Here is a 6,373-nt window from a genome sequence, read left to right on the forward strand (position 1 = left end):
GAGGGCTGAGGCTGGTGCAAGAAGCCTGGACTGATTGGGGGAAGCAGGCTCAGCTATGGGCAAGCCCCAATCAGGCCAAGCTGGTCCCTATAACAGGCTGTGAGCCAGAGGCCCAGGGGAGTCTCCCTCTGCCTGTAGAGGGAGAAGGGCCTGGCTGCAGGGAGCTGGACACAGGGTACCTGAGTGGAGCAGGGCTGGGGAAAGGCAGAGGAGCTGGGGAGCTCCAGCCTGGAAAGCCCCAGGCTGCGGCCTAGCATAAGGCCAACAAGTACTGGGGGTTGCAGGGGGCAGCCCAAGGGGTAGGCAAAGGCAGCAGGTCCAAACCCCTTTGCCTATGATGAGTGGCTGATACTGCAGTCTGCCCCAGTGAAGGGGGGCCAGATGGAGACTGGGCAGTAGCCAAAACTGAGGCAAAGTGGGGATAGTGGGCTGGGGGTTCCCCAGGGAGGGGAGCCCCAGATCGGTGGGGTACTGTCAGAGGCAGCACCCCAGTTAAAGAGGCACTGGGGTCCATGGAGGGACACGGGGGCCAGAGGACAGGTGAATCACCGGCCTGCAGAGGGCGCTCCTGGCTGGAAAAAGAGCTAATTCCCGAGGACGACCAGCAGGAGATGCCGCAGGGGTGAGTCCGCATGTCTACACTATGTAAAGGGGTTTCTCCATTAAAATAGTAGTTGTTAAGTTGCAGGCACTAGTACATTCATTGTTTAAAAGTAAAGGCTGCTAGTTTCAGAGGTGCCTAGGTAATTAGGTGTTCAAATCCCATTGGTATCTTTGAAAAATCTCCGCTTTTAACTAAGGGGTGTTGGGAAGAAACTTCACATTTTTTTCCATAATAGGCTACTTTTGTGTTCTTCTTTATTCTGTGGCAGCTGGTAGTCAGCAAGATTTCAGGAAGAATAATCAATTAGAAGGCGCTCTGGTCTGATCTAGTAGGGTAATCTCTATGTTCCTATTTGCACTAGTAGCAATGTTAGATGCAGATCCATAGCTAGGGTAAATTAGCCTAGATCCTTGAACTCAACTGAACAGTGCCAATATCTACCTGCTCAGGATCTGGCTTTTAATATTTTGTTTTGACCAAAAAAAAAGTATTTTCCATTTGTGACGTTGCACTCCATATGTTTTATGGAAATATGTTTATGAGTATGATGTAACTGGAACATGCTTTAGGCAAAAGGTCTCTTGTTAGGTATCATTATAAAACTTATAATCTACTGAGTGTGTTACATGCATACAAATTGGATGATCAGTCTTGTATCTGAAGCTAGACATATGAAGTATTACTCTGAGGTCCTATTGTAATTATGCTGTCATAACTATAAAGGGAAGGGTAACAACCCTCCTGTGTACAATTCTATAAAATCCCTCCTGGCCAGAGGCACCAAAATCCTTTTACCTGTAAAGGGTTAAGAAGCTCAGGTAACCTGGCTGACACCTGACCGAAAGGACCAATAAGGGGACAAGATACTTTCAAATCTTGGGCAGGGCAGGCTTTTGTTTGTGCTCTTTGTTTTGGTGGTGTTCGCTCTTGGGACTAAGAGGGACCGGACATCAATCCATGTTCTCCAAATCTTTCTGCACAAGTCTCTCATATTTCAAACTTGTAAGTAACAGCCAGGCAAGGGGTATTAGTTTATCTTTGTTTTCTCAACTTGTGAATTTTACCCTTGCTAGAGGGAGGTTTATTCCTGTTTTGTAAAGTTATTTTCCATCCTGATTTTACAGAGATGATTTTTACATTTTTCTTTTAAATAAAATCCTTCTTTTAAGAACCTGACTGATTTTTTCCATTGTCCAAAGACCCAGGGGTTTGAGCCTTTGATCACTTTGTACCAATTGGTTAGGATATTATTCTCAAGCCTCCCCACGAAATGGGGTGTAAGGGCTTGGGGGGGATATTTTGGGGGAAGAGGAACTCCAGGTGGTCCTTTCCCTGTTTCTTGTAAATCACTTGGTGGTGGCAGTGTACCAGGTTCTACTAAGCTGGTAGAAATAAGCTTAGGGGGCTTTCATGCAGGTCCCCACATCTGTACCCTAGCGTTCAGAGTGGGGAAGGAACCCTGACAGCTGCACACCCCTTGGCAGCTTTTCTTAGAGCAACATTAACTCCCACAGGGATTTCTGCTCTAAATGCTCCAGGCCTGAGGGAAGGATTCTGTGGAAAACAGGCCTTTCCCTTGCTCCAATCCAGGCTCTGCTGTTCTGATGCTGCAGAGGCTTGAGTGTGAACTCAGGGGAATGCTGGGCTGCGGTGTATGTGCCCTGCAAGAGATCACTCGTGAAGAGAAGCAACACTGCTCTTGGCAGCGGAATCTGGGCAATAAGGAAGAGGAGTTGGAAATTCTCCATGGGGAGGGGAAATGGGGAAACCCGGTGGGACGATGCGTATGACTGGAATGTTAGTGTTGCTGGTTACAACCCACTGAGGTAGGGGAGAGAGGGTAAAAAAAGCAGTGGGCAGGGGGGCATTTCACACTAGACCAGCAGTTCTCTAACTGTGGGTGAGGACCCCAGAGTGGGTTGCAACTCCATTTTAATGGGGTCACCAGGGCTGGCTTAGACTTGCTGGGGCCTGGGGCCAAAGCTGAAGCCCGAGCCCCACTGCCTGAGGCCGAAGCCACACCCTGAGGGCCTCAGCCCTGGGCAGTCAGGCTCAGGTTGCAGGCCCCTTGTCTGGGGCTGAAGCCCTTGGGCTTTGATTTTGGCCTCCCCACACAGGGTGACTTGTGGGAAGAAATTAGGTTAGCACAGGGGACTTCCTATTGGGAGACAGACGGGGGAGGTCTCACATAGTCAGGAGTAAATCGTCCTTGGAGATTTTGAAAAATTCTAGATACTTTTCTAATACAAAGTTGTGTACCCAACTAGGAGTGACTCTATTGTGGGCCTTCTTGTGGTGGATAAAGATGAACTGATCACTGGACTGGATGTCCGTGGTTGCTCTGGGGCCAGTGATCATGACTTGACTATTCAGTAAGGACCAGTAAGGAGCTTTTGGAACAAATTGATAAATTAAACAGCAATAAGTCACCATAACCAGATGATATTAACCCAAGAGTTCTGAAGAAACTCAAATGTGAAATTGCAGGACTACTAACTAACTGTGGCATGTAACCTGTTCTTTAAATCAGCTTCCATACCAGATGCCTGGAGGAGAGCTAATATAACACCAATGGAAAAAAAAAGGCTTCAGAGACGCTCCCGGCAATTACAGGCCACTAAGGCTAACTTCAGTACCAGGCAAATTGGGTGAAATTATAGTAAAGAGCACAATTATTAGACACATAGATAAAGCACAATTTGTTGGGGAAGAGTGAAGATGGTTTTTGTAAAGGGAAATCATACCTCACGAATCTACTAGAATTCTTTGATGGAGTCAACAAGCATGTGGATAAAGGTGATTCCGTGGATATAGTGTACTTAGATTTTCAGAAAACCTTTCACAAGGTCCCTCCTCAAAGGCTCTGAAGCAAAATGGGATAAGATGGAAGGTCCTCTCTGGGATAGGTAACTGGTTCAAAGGCAAGAAAGAAAGGGTCTGACTAAGTGGTCAGTTTTCAGAATGGAGAGAGGTAAATAGTGGTGTCCCCCTGGGGTCAGTACTGGGACCAGCACTGTTCAACATACTCCTAAGTGATCTGGGAAAAGGGGTAAACAGTGAGATGGCAACATTTGCAGATGATACAAACCAACTCAAGTTAGTTAAGTCTAAAAGAGTGCAAAGTGTGACACAGGGATCTCACCAAACTGAGTGACTTGGCGACAAAAAGGCAGATGAAGTTCAATGTTGATAAATGCAAAGTAATGCACATTGAAAAACATGATCCCAACTCTACATCTAAAATGACGGGGTCCAAATTAGCTCTTACAACTTAAGAAAGATCTTGGAGTCATTGTGGATAGTTCTCTGAAAACGTCCAATGTGCATCAGCATCAAAAAAGCGAACAAAATGTTGAAGTCATTAGGAAAGGGATAGATAGCAAGACAGAAATGTAAAATTGCCTTTCTATAAACCCATGGTATGCCCACATCTTGAATACTGGAGCTGGTTACTCCCCACCTCCACCCCCACCAAATCAAAAAGATATATTGAAATTGGAAAAGATACAGAAAAGGGCAACCAAAATGATTAGGGGTATAGAACAGCTTCTGTATGAAGTGAGATTAATAAGACTGAGGGGAGTTTTCAGCTTGGAAAAGAGATGACCAAAGGGGGATAGGATAAAGGTCTATAAAATGATGACGGGTATGGAGAAAGTAAATAAGGAAGTGTTATTTACTCCTTCTCATAACACAAGAACGAGGGGTCACCAAATGAAATGAGTGGGCAGCAGTTTTAAAACAAACAAAAGGAAGTATTTCGTCACATAACACACAGTCAACCTGGGGAACTCTTTGCCACACGATGTTGTGAGGGCCAAGACTGTAACAGGGTCCAACAAATAACTAGATAAGTTCATGGAGGACAGGTCCATCATTGGCTATTAGCCAGGATGGGCAGGGATACAAAACCATGCTCTTGAAGTGTCCCCAGCCTCTGTTTGCCAGAAGCTGGGAATGGGCGACAGGGGATGGGTCACCTGATGATTCCCTGTTCTGTTCATTCCCTCTGGGACACCTGGCACTGGCCACTGTTGGGAGGATAGGATTCTGGGCTGGCTGGACCATTGGCTGTTCTTATGACCAGTAGAGGGCAGTCCCCACCAGCAATATTTATATCTGGTGCACTGAAAGGGCTAACTTTCCAGAGCTGACCAAAATGATTAGTGAAAGTGTTCTGGAGAAAAACACTAAACAGAACAACGTGAGTGAAAATTGGGAGCTATTGTTTAAGGAGCTTGCTAGATGGGGCATAAGCCACATTGCCATAATTAGCTGAGCTTGCAATAGCCTCCCACTCAACTCATTGACATTTCTCCATCTGCAAATGTGGTAACCATTTTAAAATCTAGATCCAATCGATTACAATATGTCAGGGAAGATTCTAGGCATCAATGATCTGATCATTTGGTTGATGGCGGTAAACAAGAGATTCCCATAAGGCTCCCTCGCTCTTCCCAAGAGCCACCCTCATCCTCTCTCCCCTTTCTGCTCCCACATCCTCTGCAAACTTTCAAAGATGGATGCCTCGTGATGGCCTTCGCTCATGGGGATGTTGCCTAGTGGTCAGGGTTTCAACCCTTTGTGGGGGGGAAGGGTGCAGCAGATGGTGGGAGAGCCCAGGGCCTCCCACTGGGCTCTGACCCAGGCCACTCTGAGGGCAACACAAGCGGTTGACACTTCCTACCACCCTGCTATTGTCCAAAGTTTGCAGTTTATCACAGGAAGCTCTGAATGGTGTCAACTCACTGCTTGGCCCCTCTTTGCAATCAGGCAGCTCTCTCCTTCTTGGGGTGGCAGCTGCCTCTGTAATGCGGACAGATCCCGGTTGTCAACTCGTCAGTGGGCGGGATCGAACTGGGGACCTCTGGAGCTTAGTGCGTGGGCCTCCACAGCATGAACTAAAAGCCACCTGGCTGTTAGCTAAAGCTGTAGAGAAGACTCATTTTATCTCTCCCTCTAAGTGGTCTTGGTGCCACTAGCTGGGACACACCACTACACTCAGAAGGTGTGTGGGTTACATACTTCCCCTAGCTGAGGAAGTGCATCCTAAGCTTCAGAGACTTCTAGTTGTAATCCCGGACGACCCCTGTAACAATGCAGCCTCTGGTGGGACACTACTGAGAGTATCAATTCAGGACCAATTGCTTGGAGCAGGGCAGTCACAGCCCAAGGCTGGGTGTCCTTTACTATTAAAGCACATCAAACCAGCCATACAGAGAGGACTTTGATTTTACCCCACTGGCTAATCGGAAGTCATACAAGCAATTCCCTCAGATGTTCCAGTTCCTTTGTATCACCACCAGCACCACTCCTTCTGGGAATGAATGGTTATGAAAACTAATACCCCAGTAAAAGAAAAAAGTTGTCTCAGAGGACCCCAAATGACCAAGCCCCAGATCCAGGTCAATAGACAAGTCAGATCTTACCCACAAATCATGCTGTTGCAAATCCTTTAGCATCTAAAGGTTTATTCATAAAAAGAAAGAAATACAGATGAGAGTTAAAATTGTTAAAGGAATCAATTACATACAGCAATGGCGAAGTTCTTGGTTCAGGCTTGTAGCAGTGGTGGAATAAACTGCAGGCACCAATCAAGTCTTTGGAGTACAACCACAGATTTGGATGGGTCATTCAGTCTGTTGTTCAGAGCTTCAGTTTGTAGCAAAGTTCCTCCAGAATGGAGGGGTAAGCTAATAATTGGAGATATACCAATCTCTTAGAACTGAAAGGGACCTTGAAAGGTCAATGAGTCTAGTCCCCTGCCTT

Source organism: Mauremys mutica, chromosome 17 (assembly GCF_020497125.1).
Source record: "Mauremys mutica isolate MM-2020 ecotype Southern chromosome 17, ASM2049712v1, whole genome shotgun sequence".
NCBI lineage: Eukaryota > Metazoa > Chordata > Testudines > Geoemydidae > Mauremys > Mauremys mutica.